Raw genomic sequence first — 13,808 nt, forward strand, 5'->3', positions numbered from 1 at the left:
GGTTGTGGACTACAGGAGGAATGGAGACAGACTCACCCCTATTGACATCAATGGATCTGGGGTTGAGAGGGTGAACAGCTTTAAGTTCCTTGGCATACACATCACTGAGGATCTCAAGTGGTCTGTACAGACCTGATGTGTGGTGAGAAAAACACAACAGTGCCATTTTCACCTCAAGTGGTTGAAGAAGTTTGGTATGGGCCCCCAAATTCTAAGGACTTTCTACAAGGGCACAATTGAGAGCATCCTGACTGGCTGCATCACTGCCTGGTATGGGAACTGTACCTCCCTTAATCGCCGGACTCTGCAGAGATAGCCCATTACATCTGTGGATGTGAACTTCCCACTATTCAGGACATTTACAAAGACAGGTGTGTAAAAAGGGCCCAAAGCATCATTTGGGACCTGAGTCACCCCAACCACAAACAGTTATAGCTGCTACCATCCGGGAAACGATACCGCAGTATTAAAGCCAGGACCAACAGGCTCCGGGACAGCTTCTTCCACCAGGCCATCAGACTGATTAATTCACACTGACATAATTATATTTCTAAGCTATATTGACTGTTCTGTTGTACATCTTACTGTGCATAGTATTTATTACAAACTACTATAATTTGCACATTGCACATTCAGACAGAGGTGTAGCATAAAGATTTTTACTCCTCATGTATGTGAAGAAGGTAAGAAATAAAATCAATTCAATACCAGGAAAATGAACATTTTCCACTAACTCACCCACATTATTCCTTCAACTATGTGCATTTTCTCTACGCACCTGCTCTTCAAATCCCTGGTGACTATTGGTGGAGCCTAGAGTATAAACCCACTAGAGAGACCCTCAGTGCTAGACAATCCTTGAAGAATGTTAGAGGAGGATAAAAATTAACATTTGTAATATCAAACCCAAAAATGCCAAATAAAACGAAATTACATGTAACAATTATTGGGAGAAAGCAAAGAGTGTTCTACTTTTGAAGTGAAAGTGAATGGGAAACTTCATAGATGTGTTAAGATTTATGAAAGATGTTGATAAGGATAAATAGGATAAAAATGCTTCTAACAGCAGATGAGTTTGAAACCAGGGGACATACTTAGGATAATTTCCAAAAATTCCAAGATGCAAATTAACATTTTTATTTGCTCAATGGCCTACTGTAGTTTTGAATGCATGACATAGAAAAACTTCCAGGGAGAACTGGATGAATATTTGAAAAGTGGAATATAAAATTCAGGGCTGCAAGGATAAAGCAGAGGAATAGGACTTTAATGAAATGCTCTTTAAAAAGCACAATGGGCCAAAAAGTGACCTTCATTCTCTTCTGTTTTCCACTTGTGAAACAGGCAACAACCCACTCAGTACATCATTGATAACTTCTCCTGCCAGCCTAATTTACTGAGACATTTGCGATAATTTTTTTCTGCTTATGACATCTCCTCTTTGTAGCTGATGAAAATAAGCAGCAGCATTGCAATCAGTTTGAAACAGATTCAGGAGTGACTGACAGTAAACTGCACGTGCCAACATCTGAGAGTCTTCTCTTTAGAAAATCACCATAAAGCTTCTGTTGTTTATCAATAATTCAACAACCGAATTGTTTTAATTTTTTTGCCTCTAGAAGCAGATCAGTTCATGTTCCTGTGATCTATATCATTGGTTTTTACTGCATGTATTCAGATGTAGTGAACACTTTTTCATTTAACTTTGTGTCTCTTTGCTTAATGCAGTTCTTATAGTTCACCTACTGATTCTCTGGTTTAGTAACAAATATGGAAATCACAACGGTGCTGGGATGACATAGTCACCCTGTAATCATGTGAAAAAGGACTGGATAACAAATATGATGTAGACTGCTTATCTGTACATTTCTGTTACTCCACCAGTTATTTTTATCTCTCTTTTCAGATGTCAACAGAGATGTTGTGTTTCACCACCATTTTCTATGCTTGGAGTGAGTGCAGAGAAATTTCACGAGGTTGCTCCCTGGGATGAAGGGGTTATCTGTAAGTGTGAGCAAGAATGAGAGGTGATCTTAGTGAAATTAGTGAATGTTTTTCTTGGGCAAAAAGTGATTGAAGTATGGAAGCCATTCTTCCAAACAGCTGTAGATGTTGGGTTAAATTTAGCTCTAAAATCAAAGGTTAATATATTACTGTCAGGTTAAAGTGTCAAGACATTTGATGCAGAAGCTGGTAACTCTAATTGAAGTAGTTGGGTCATAAAATAGAATCTGGAAGACTGTGTAGAAAGAAATTGAGATGATTTTCCAATTAACAGCCTTTCAGCAGAAGGCAGGCTCTGTACTGTATGTCTGGTTCTTGATTCATAGTGATACCTCTCCACCAAGATACAGAGTCATTTCAAAATACGGAGTCATTAGACTCATATGACCAGTGATGAGGAACAATTAGGATGACAGAGGCATGATGAAATTGGAGTTAGTGAAATGACTTTTTGTTAGAAAAACTTGGAGAGTGGATTATTCTCAGGGAATGATTTTTTTTGTTTGCTGAATGCCTTGAAACAGAGAAGGGAGAAGATTACAATGTGCTCTTAGTGTGACTTGGATTGCACAGAGAAATTGGGAAGATCTGTGGAAAGTTGGAAGAACATCCTTTCAGTCTGGGTTGGTGGGGAAGGATGAGGGTGGGTTTGATTGCTGGGGAAGTTAACAATTTGTGCACATTTGACACCGGCTTATAATTATCTCCTGGCTGTAAAATTCTTGATGTATTGCAAGATTTATCATGAAGGAATGCAAATTTTATGGAGGGAATGAAACCCAGCTCCACATATATAAAATCAGCATGTTTGGTGAATGAGAGCTCTTCTGAGTCCTCCTCGTCAGGTGTTTCAAATAGTTGTCATACCTGAAATCTCTCCAGATTTGCCCAAGCCATTCCTAGTACGGAATATTAGTGACAGTGGTTGTTCTTATGATGTAAAGCATCCCAGTCATTTAATTGGAAAACTTAACAAATATGCTATAAAGCAATGTCAACTTTGCCAAATCTTCCTGTAGATTTGTGCACAAACTATGGGAGTTGAACCCATAAGCTTCTGACTCCAATGAAGGAGGCTAATATGGCCACAATTTCATAACCTCTGCTTGCCCCAGAGCTTGAAAAAGAAAGAATCAAGCCTATTATTAGCATCAGAGCATTTTTCCATAGTATAAAATAAATTTGAAAGAGATATACTGAGAACATAGAACAGCATAGTACGATACAGAACAAAACCTTTGGCCCACAATGTTGTGCTGACCTTATGACTTACTCGAAGATCAATCTAACCCTTCCCACATAGCCCTCCATTTTCTTTTCATCCATGTACCAATCTAAGAGTTTCTTAAAGGTTTCTAATGAACCTGCCACTACCACCATTCCTGGCAGTGCGTTTCACACACTTACCAATCTCTCTGTAAAAAAAATACCTCTGATATCCCCCCCTAAACTTTCTTCCAATCACCTTAAAATTATGCCCTCTCATATTAGCCATTGATGCCCTGAGAAAAAGACATTGGCCCTCCCTCTATTTTTGTCTATTATCACTTTACACACCTCCATCAAGTCATCTCTCATCTTCCTTCACTCCAAAGAGAAAAGCCCTAGTTCGCTCAGGTTTTCCACATAAAACATGTCCTCTAATCCAGGCAGCATCCTGGTAAATCTCCTCTGCAAAGTATGTTCCATTTACTACCACCGTCTGCCTTCTGTTGGTAAACCAATTCTAAATCCACAGCAGTCAAGTTTCCCTGGATCCTGTGCCTCCTGAATTTCCGAATGAGCTACGATGTGGAACCTTGTCCAATGCCTTACTAAAATCACGTCCACTGCTCTGCCTTCATCAATTTGTTTTGTCACACCCTCAAAGAATTCAGTCGGGTTCATGAGGCATGACTTGCCCCTCACAAAGCCTTGCTGACTATCCCTAATCCAAATGTGCTTCTCCAAATGCTCATAAGTTCTGTCTTTGAGAATCCTCTCCAATATTGATGTAAGACTTGGGGCCTTGTAGAAAAGAGGCAGGAACATGGAGCATATAATCAGGAAACTACAAGGAGCAATTGATGAAGTGGTGGAGTGGGGTTATGATTGGGGATTTAGATTTTCAGTAGAAAAAACTCAAACTGTATTTTTCACCAGGAAAAGAATTGAGGTAGAGAAGGAGTTAAGGATGTATGGGATTGAATTAGGAAGAGTTGGATCATTTAAATTTCTGGTAGTTATATTTGATTCACGATTAACATGGGCAGACCATATCAGAAAAGTTGAGGAGAAATGTAAAAAAGTAATAAATGTGATGAGATGTTTGACTGGTAGGGAATGGGGAGCAAGTTGTTCAGCGTTGAAGAGAATGTATGTGGCTTTAGTAAGATCTGTGTTGGACTATGGAAATATAGTATATGGATCAGCAGCTAAATCTCTTATAAGGAAACTGGATGTGATTCAGGCTCAGGCTTTGAGAGTGTGCAGTGGGGCTTTTAAAACATCACCAGTATCAGCCCTACAGGTAGAAATGTGAGTAATGCCTTTGGAACTAAGAAGGATGCAATTGATGGCAAACTACTGGGCTAATTTGTAGGGGCACAATGATTCTAATCCTGCAAAAGGAGCGTTGCAGGAGTGCTGGGAAAATGGGAGGTTTCAGAGGGGTAACTTTAGTTGGGTAGGGAATGATATTGCTAAAGAATGTGGAGCGTTTGATCTAAGGATAAGTTCTTAAGTAGTTTATCTGGTTGTAGCTCCATGGAAGCTTGTATGGCCTGACATAGACTGGCACTTGTTAGAGGTGAAAAGGAAAGGAAAATATAAAACTGATTTGGTAAGTGCATTTAACTGTGATGTGATGGAAGAGTATAGTGATTATACTCAAACTTATACGGATGGCGCTAAGGAACCTGAAATAGAAGTGACAAGGTTTGGGGTGGCTATACCAGCAAAAGAAATTGGAATCAGCAGAAGAACATCTAATAAGTCAGGGGTGTTTACAGTGGAGATGCTGCTGGTGTTGGTTGCGTTGCAAAGGGTGGAGAAAGCCAGACAAGTCAAAGTGTTGGTATGCTCAGATTCATCCTCAGTTCTAGCAAGTCTTTTCACTCAAACAGTCAGCAAGATGTACTTTATGAAGTCTTTCAGTTAGTTATAAGAATTGCAAATCAGGGAGGTCAGGTAAAATTTCTATGGGTTCCAGCACATGTAGGGGTGAAGGGGAATGAGAGGGTGGATGAGTTGGCAAAGAGGGCATTAAAGAAAGAAAATATAGAAATGCACATTAGTATCAGTAAAGCAGAGGTTAAGTGTGTAATCTGGGCAAAAATCAACCAAATGTGGCAAGAAAGATGGGACAGGGAGGGGAAAGGGAGGCATTTATATCAAATACAAAAGAGTGTTGCAGGTACTAGGGTAGGTAATGGAAACAGAAGAGAGTAAACTGTGTGGACTAGGTTAAGCCTGGGGCACTGTGCATTAAACAAAACATTGAAAATGATAGGGAAACACCAGACAGGATAGTGTGAGGAATGTCAGGAAGAGGAGTCAATAGAACATGTAGTTCTGAGTTGCAGGAAGTATGGGAGACAGAGGGAGATGATGAGAATTAATCTAAGGGAATTGGGTGTTCAGGAATTCACATTAAAAGGGTTGCTGGGCATGGGTGAGAGAGCACAGGTCGGGGTACTTTTAGCTTTCTTAAGGGGTACAGGGGTTTTTTATAGGATATGATGGATAAGCAGGAATAGGGTACTAGGATGGCCAAAGAGATGGGAGAATAAAGTGGTTAGGGTGTGTGTGTGTGTGTGTGTGATTGGGTGAAGGGGTTTAGAATGCAAGTCTGTTGCACATTCCGGAGCAGAAGGTGGTGGTAACGCACCATTAAGCCGGGTGCCAACCGCCGTAAAACAAGACGGAGAAGAAGAAGAAGCTGTAAAACTCACTGGATTATCCCAGGATTAGCCCTATTACCTTTCTTGAACAAAGGAGTAACATTTGCCATCCTCCAAGCTTCTGGTACTACTTCTGTGGTCAGTGAGGCAGCGAGATTTTGAAAGGAAATTCCAAAACCCAGAGCCTAGGCAAGCTGGTGCAAAGGAGCAAAAAAGAAGCAGGGACACAAAATTCCTTGAGGTTTGCAGGTCTAGAAGTGGTTAAGAAGAAATGGTAAGTGACATCCAGATACAAAGATGAGAAATATCGTGAGACAGCTTTCTTTAATTGCCTTTGCCTTTGAAATGATTTTTCTGTATGGTCTGCCAATCACGAGAATATAAGAAATAGAAACAGGCGTCTCATGTCTCCTCTGCCATTTAATAAGATCACTACTTGTCTTGCACATCAGTATCACTTTCACTTAATATCCTATCAATCTATCAATCTTTGTCTTGAATATGCCCAGTTAATTAACCTCCACAGTTGTCCTGTGTGGAGAATTCCAAAGATTCACTGTCCTCTGGGTGAAAAAAAATTCTTCTCATCTTTGTCCTAAATAGGTGACCTTTATTTTGAAATAGTTTTCTTGCCATCCTATTCCTTCTTCTATCCCATCAAATAAGAATTTTATACATTTCAGTGAGATTGTTTCCAAACTCATGGATTTGATTTGACGCAAACCACTTCACCATATGTTGTGATGTACATGTGACACATAAAACTAATCTTTAATCCTTAGAGAGTATAGGACCAGATTTTAATATCTATTCTAAGGAATATTTGGGTTTCTCTCAAGAAGCTAGACCTATCAATGGCATCCCATACTGTTTGAGTTTTCATCAAATTGACATAAAAATAAAATATAATTGGCTCAGGACAATTAATTTTTCCTGCGGCAATAGATGCAAACATTCTGAGGCAGCTTTCTTTAGATGTCTTTGCCTGTAGCGCATGAGGCAATAGTCAAACTGTTTGCAAGAAAAACCATTTGCCTCAGGTAAACATTAACCTTTAGAATGCCACCACTGCAAATTGCTGTATTTTAAATCTCCAATATTATTTCTGTCCTCACACCATTTCACAGGCAGATGGGTAAAATTGGCAATAGTTGTTACTCATCCAGTTGAGAATGATAGAAAATAAATAGCACACCGGGACGGTGGCTGTTCCAGTGCGTCACTGCCTGCCAAGAATTGCATGCAGCATGATCTCGACGTCCAGCACCAGACCCGTGGTCTATCAGGTCTTGGCTCTTCAAGTGCAAATCCAAATACTTTTTATGCAGGTAACATTAGCTTCGAACTTCGCCAGCCTATCAGGCAGTGAGTGCCTCATTTCCACCATCCTGTCTAGGTGAAACCATATTTTCCCTGCTGGTCGCCACACTACAGGAAGCATGTGGATCTTTGATGCCATCGCAGAAGTGGTTCACCAGGATGTTGCCTGAATTGGGGTGCATTAGCTGTAAGGTGAGGTGAGGTTTGATAAACTTAGATTGTTTTATCTGAAGCAGCAGAGACTGAGCGGAGTATATAGAACCATGAGAAGCATTGATAGGGCAAATAGTCAGAGTCTTTTACTTGGAGTGGAAATGACAAATATGAGAAGACATTGGTTTAGGTGAGGGGGGCAAAGTTTAAAGGAGACTTGTGAGGGAAGCATTTGACACAGAGACTGATAAGTGCCTGGAACACGATGCCGGGGAGGATGATGGAAGTGAGTATGATAGCAACGTTAAAGAGGCATTTAGATAGACACATGAGCAGGCAGAAATAAAGGGGCATGGACCACGTGTCAGCAGCGGGAATTAGACTAGCATCTTGGTCAGCATAGGCACGGTGACCAAAGGGCCTGTTCCAGCGATGTTTCTATGCTTCCTTAATCACCCTATCGGTTCCTGTAAATCTGCACCTGCTGGTTCTTTATCTCCTCTGATAAAGGGTACAGATTAATTACTGTTTCTGGGCCCATTGTAATCTGATACACTTTGGAATCAGAATCATGTTAATATCACTGACATGAGTCTTGAAATTGGTTGTTTTGTGGCAGCAATACAGTGCAATACATAAAAAATGCTCTTAAGTTACAAGAAGAAATGTGTGTATATATATATATATATATATATATATATATATATATATATATATATATATATATATATATATATATATGTGTGTGTGTGTGTGTGTGTGTGTGTGTGTGTGTGTAAATATATCTATATACATAAATAAATTAAGTAATGCAAAAAGAGAGCAAAATGGTGTTCATGGGTTGGTATACTGAGAGGCAGCAGCTGTTCCTAAAACAATGAGTGCATGCCTTCAGCTTCCTGTATCTCCTTCCGATGATAGTAAGAAGAGGAGAGAACATCCTGCACAATGGGCCTCCTTAATGATGGATGCCACTCTTTTGAAGCATCACCTTTTGAGGATGTCCTTGGGGAGGTCAGTGTCCTTGATGGAACTGGTTGAGTTTCCAACCCTCTGCAGCTTTTTCCAATCCTGTGCAGTGGCCCCTCCATACCAGACGGTGATGTAACCAGTTAGAATGGCCTCCATGGTAAATCTGTAGAAATTTGCTAGAGCCTTTGATGACATACCAAATCTCCTCAAACTCCTAATGAAATGTAACCATTGGCTTGCCTTCTTCAAAACTGCGTCAATATGTTGGGCCCAGGATAGATCTTCACCACAGATCTAGTCTTCAGCAAACTGCAAATATTATTGTAAACACAAAATACTCTGCAGATTCTGGGGTCAACGCAACACTCACAACACGCTGGAGGAACTCAGCAGCTCGGGCAGCATCCATGGAAAAGATCAGTCGACGTTTCGGGCCAGAACCCTTCGTCAGGACTGTAGAGGGAAGGGGCAGAGGCCCTATTAAGAAGGTGGGGGGAGGGTGGGAAGGAGAAGGCTGGTAGGTTCCAGGTGAAAAACCAGTAAGGGGAAAGATAAAGGGGTGGGGGAGGGGAAGCAGGGAGGTGATAGGCGGGAAAAGTGAAGAAGGAATAGGGGAAAACACAATGGGTAGTAGAAGGAGGCGAATATTATTGTCTTTGTCCTTGCCTTGTTGCATCTGTTGACCAATGATCAACAGATCTAGATTAGGCAACTCTTATTAATCAAAGCTCGCATTTTATTTTCCCTGCACAAACAACAACATAACTGTGTTGATTTCGGGCCAATAACTCAAAACTTGAATTCTACTGTTCCCTGTGTACCAATACTTCCTCAGATCGCTTCTCCAACTTATAACCCCGATATAGAGGATCTCCCATTGGCCAGATGCTTGATCCTTTTTCTCCCAGTCGCTCGCATGGGGTTATTCTTAACAATAGTTATTGTCTGGAGTTCTTGCTACTTGCATTTGGAGCCCCTCATTTTTATATGCTTTCTTTATCAGTTCAAACGTTTCAACCTTGTTGGCTTGAGGTTATCTGACTGACCTAAATCAGACTCCCACTGGATGTAGCCAAAGTCTACACAACATCCTGCCTAGGTGACGTCTTTTTTTCTATTCAACTCTGGTTCAAACCAGTCTAACCAGGTCACCGAGGCACTGGGCTGAGATAACAAGTTTACTTCTGCAAACCTGCTATTGTACACAATCCACAGTTCATCTGAGAATGGTCTCAAGTTTAGCAGGTCATCAGAAGAAAGTCCTTGGGTCCTCATTGAATTGCCCTAATTAAGCTATTGCAGAGCAAGAATCAGTTCACAAAATGGAGGTTACAAAACAGCTTCACAAAATGGCAACCTTCATTCCTTCAAGCACATGGCAAGAACAAAAATATCTGCTTTGTCTATACCCACTGGCCTTGACCCATTCATGTTCGATGTTTTCTTCCATATTTTAATTCCTTCATGGCCAACACATCTCCACAAATATACATCCTTACTCTTCCCTGCATTAACTTCCATTTACCACATTTCTGTCCAGTGATACTGTGACAAGAATACACATAGATTAAGATGTAGCTGGCCCGGGCTGGCACCAGTGGAATCAGCAGTTGGTCTGCCACCTGTCTTCAGGAGAGAGAGAGATAAGGAAAACAATGGAGCAGCATTTGGAGATGTTAATGAAGGAAGGAGAGCTGCCAAGATCGGCTCCCCCTTTGAACCCTGAACTGTTTGAAGTGATGGACAGGCGATACCCCAGCAGGGGGATAAAAAGGGACAGGTTCGCTAAGGCAGGACACACACGACACCCGAGGTAACGAGACCCTGGAAGCGGTGCGTCTCTCACAAGTCGGTGAGAAGTACCAGGCCATAGACGCACAGGGTGGAAAGGCACGATCGGCGGGAACCTGGTGTGTGTCCACCATTGCCTGGGTGCCAGGTTCACCGCAGGGAAACGATCGTATCTGGAAACGGAGGGGTCACGGTCGGTGACCTCAGATGACATCACAAAGGACTCGCCCGAAAGCTGACTGCGAAGGTCTGTGTGTAAGCTGTGTTGAATATTCATTCGTTTTGCTCTCTCTCTCCTTCCCCCACACTGTCCATCTCCCACGGCAGCGATTACTGCGAACTGAACTGAACTAAATTGAACTGAACTTTGCGTCACTTTGAAACTGGTCATTTACCCCTAGACAACGATAGAGCTTGATTGATCCTGCTATCTTAATTCTGTGCACATGTGTGTTTATCATTGCTGAACTGTTGCATTTATTATCCTTTTGATTAGAGTACTGTGTTGCTTGTTTCTTTAATAAAACTTTCTTAGTTCTAGTAATCCAGACTCCAACTGAGTGCTCCATTTCTGCTGGTCTGGCAACCCAGTTACGGGGTACGTAACAATATCCTTTAATGTCCTTTTGCAATCTGAACCTCATCTCTTCGCTGTCAACCACTTAGCCAATGCTCCTCATCAAAATATGTGCCCACTTCATGGAAGTCAAAGAAAATTATAATAGAATCGAGCAGAGTCAACACAGATTTATCATATGGAAATCAGATTTGTCAATTCTATTAAATAATTTTGGGAAGGAAGATAGCAGAATAAATAAGGGCACAATGATATGATTTGTTTAGGCTTTGGCAAAATGTCTATTAAAATTAGAGCGCAAAGTACTGAGGGTATTTTACTTATGGATATTGAGGATTGGTTAACAGATAGACATCATCATCATCACCATCATCATCATCATCATGGTTCTTGGCAAATGTTTCTTCAGAAGTGGTTTGCCATTGCCTTCTTCTGGGCGGTGTCTTTACAAGACAGGTGACCCCAGCCATTAACAATACCCTTCAGAGATTGTCTGTCTGGCATCAGTAATCGCATAGCCAGGACATGATGTTCACACAACCATCCATCACCTGCTCCCATGGCTTTATGTGACCCTGATCAGGGAACTAAGCAGGTGCTACTCCTTGCCCAAGGGTGACCTGCAGGCTAGCAGAGGGAAGGAGCATCTTACACCTCCATTGGTAGTGACCTATCTCCACCCCGCCACCCAAATAGATAGACAACAGAGGCCATTTTCAGATTAGGAGACTGTAACCAGTGAAGGGCTTCATCGTTTATTTTGATGAAGGGATTAAATAAAATGTATAACCAAATTTGCTTAGGATAGAAAGTTAGATGGCAATATAGACTATGAGAAGAATGAAAAGAGGATTTGAGGGAAATAGATGGGCTAAATGAATGAATGAGAATCTGGCAGGTGGAATATACTGTGGAAAGCTGTGAGCTCATCCTCTATAGTAGAGAAGATAAAAATGTGGAGCATTTTTAAATAGTGAAAGAGTGAAAGTAGAGGGGCCTGGCAGACTTCTATCTGGATCAGTTTTATTATTACTGTCCTATATGATGCGAAATTTGTTTTAAGGATGTAGTACAATGCAAAGACATAAAATTACTAGGAATTACAAAATAAATAGATTAGATTAGATTAGATTATGAGGACACTCAGTCCTTGTTTATTGTCATTTAGAAATGCATGCATTAAGAAATGAAACAATGTTCCTCGAGAGTGATATCACACAAAACAGGACAAACCAAAGACTAACACTGACAAAACAACATAATTATAACATATAGTTACAGCAGTGCAAAACATTACCATAATTTGATAAAGAAAAAACCATGGGCACGGTAAAAAAATCTCAAGTCCTGATCGACTCCTATAGTCCCCGATAGCAGGCAGCAAAAAGGGAGAAACTCCCTTGCCATAAACTTCCAGGCACAGACAGCTGACAACTGCCGATGCATTGGAAGCACCCGACCACAGCCGACTGAACCTGTCCGAAAACTTTGAGCCTCCGACCAGCCCCTCCAACACAGCCTTCTGAGCGCCATCCTCTGCCGAGAGCCTTCGACCTCGCCCCGGCCGCCAAAACAAGCAAAGCTGAGGACTCAGAGGCCTACTCCTCCGGAGATTCCGGACCACACGGTAGCAGCGGCAGCGAAGCGGGCATTTCAGAAGTTTCTCCAGATGTTCCTCCGCGCTCTCACGTCTGTTTCCATCAAATCAGAATTGTGCACGGTACCCTACTTAACAAATACAGATATCATTCCAGAGCGGCTGCGTGCACTGCATCACACCGCCATCTTCTCCTCCTCCTCCAGGTGCAAAAATAGCAAATAATGAGGTAGTGTTCATGGTCTGTTCAGAAATCTGATGGCGAGGGGATGAGGCTGTTCCTAAATCATTGCATATGGGTCCTGAGTCTCCTCTACCTCCTCCCCAGTGGTAATTCTGAGAAAAAGTTACGTGCCAGATGGCGCGGTCCTTAATGATGATCCCTCTTGAGGCACAGCCTCTTGAAGATGTCCTCAATGGCGGGGAGGGTTGTCCTCGTTAAGGAGCCTTTTGAATCGGCAGCTATCTGCGGCCTTATTGTGCAATGGGGTCTCCAAGGCAGGACATGACTCAGCTGGTCAGAACGCTCTCCACTTGACACCTGTAGAAATCTGCAGGTCTTTGGTGACATGCAAAAGTAGGAAATGCTGGAAGCACTGAGCACGTCAGTCAGCACCTATGGGAAGATAAACAGAGTCAAGAATTTGGGCTGGAGGCCCTTAATCAGAATGCAGAAAAGGCATCTCTTCACCATTTACACCTCGGACTTCAACTATTGCACAGTCTTGTCATCTTCAGAAGTTTTCTGATGACTCTGCCATAGTTGAATGCATCAGCAAGGGAGATGAGGTTGAGTACAGGGCTATGGTAGGAAACTTTGTCACTTGGTGTGAGCAGAATTATCTGCAGCTTAATGTGAAAAAGACTAAGGAGCTGGTGGTAGACCTGAGGAGAGCTAAGGTACCGGTGACCCCTGTTTCCATCCAGGGGGTCAGGGTGGACATGGTGGAGGATTACAAAAACCTGGGGATATGAATTGACAATAAACTGGACTGGTCAAAGAACATTGAGGCTGTCTACAAGAAGGGTCAGAGCCGTCTCTATTTCCTGAGGAGACTGAGGTCCTTTAACATCTGTCAGACGATGCTGAGGATGTTCTACGAGTCTGTGGTGGCCAGTACTATCATGTTCGCTGTTGTGTGCTGGGGCAGCAGGCTGAGGGTAGCAGACGCCAACAGAATCAACAAACTCATTTGTAAGGCCAGTGATGTTGTGGGGATGGAACTGGACTCTCTGACAGTGGTGTCTGAAAAGAGGATGCTGTCTAAGTTGCATGCCATCTTGGACAATGACTCCCATCCACTACATAATGTACTGGTTGGGCACAGGAGTACATTCAGCCAGAGACTCATTCCACTGAGATGCAACACAGAGCGTCATAGGAAGTCATTCTTGCCTGTGGCCATCAAACTTTACAACTCCTCCCTTGGAGGGTCAGACACCCTGAGCCAATAGGCTGGTCCTGGACTTATTTCCTGGCACAATTTACATATTACTATTTAACTATTTATGG

Source organism: Mobula birostris, chromosome 19 (genome assembly GCF_030028105.1).
Source record: "Mobula birostris isolate sMobBir1 chromosome 19, sMobBir1.hap1, whole genome shotgun sequence".
In the NCBI taxonomy this organism is placed as follows: Eukaryota; Metazoa; Chordata; class Chondrichthyes; order Myliobatiformes; family Myliobatidae; genus Mobula; species Mobula birostris.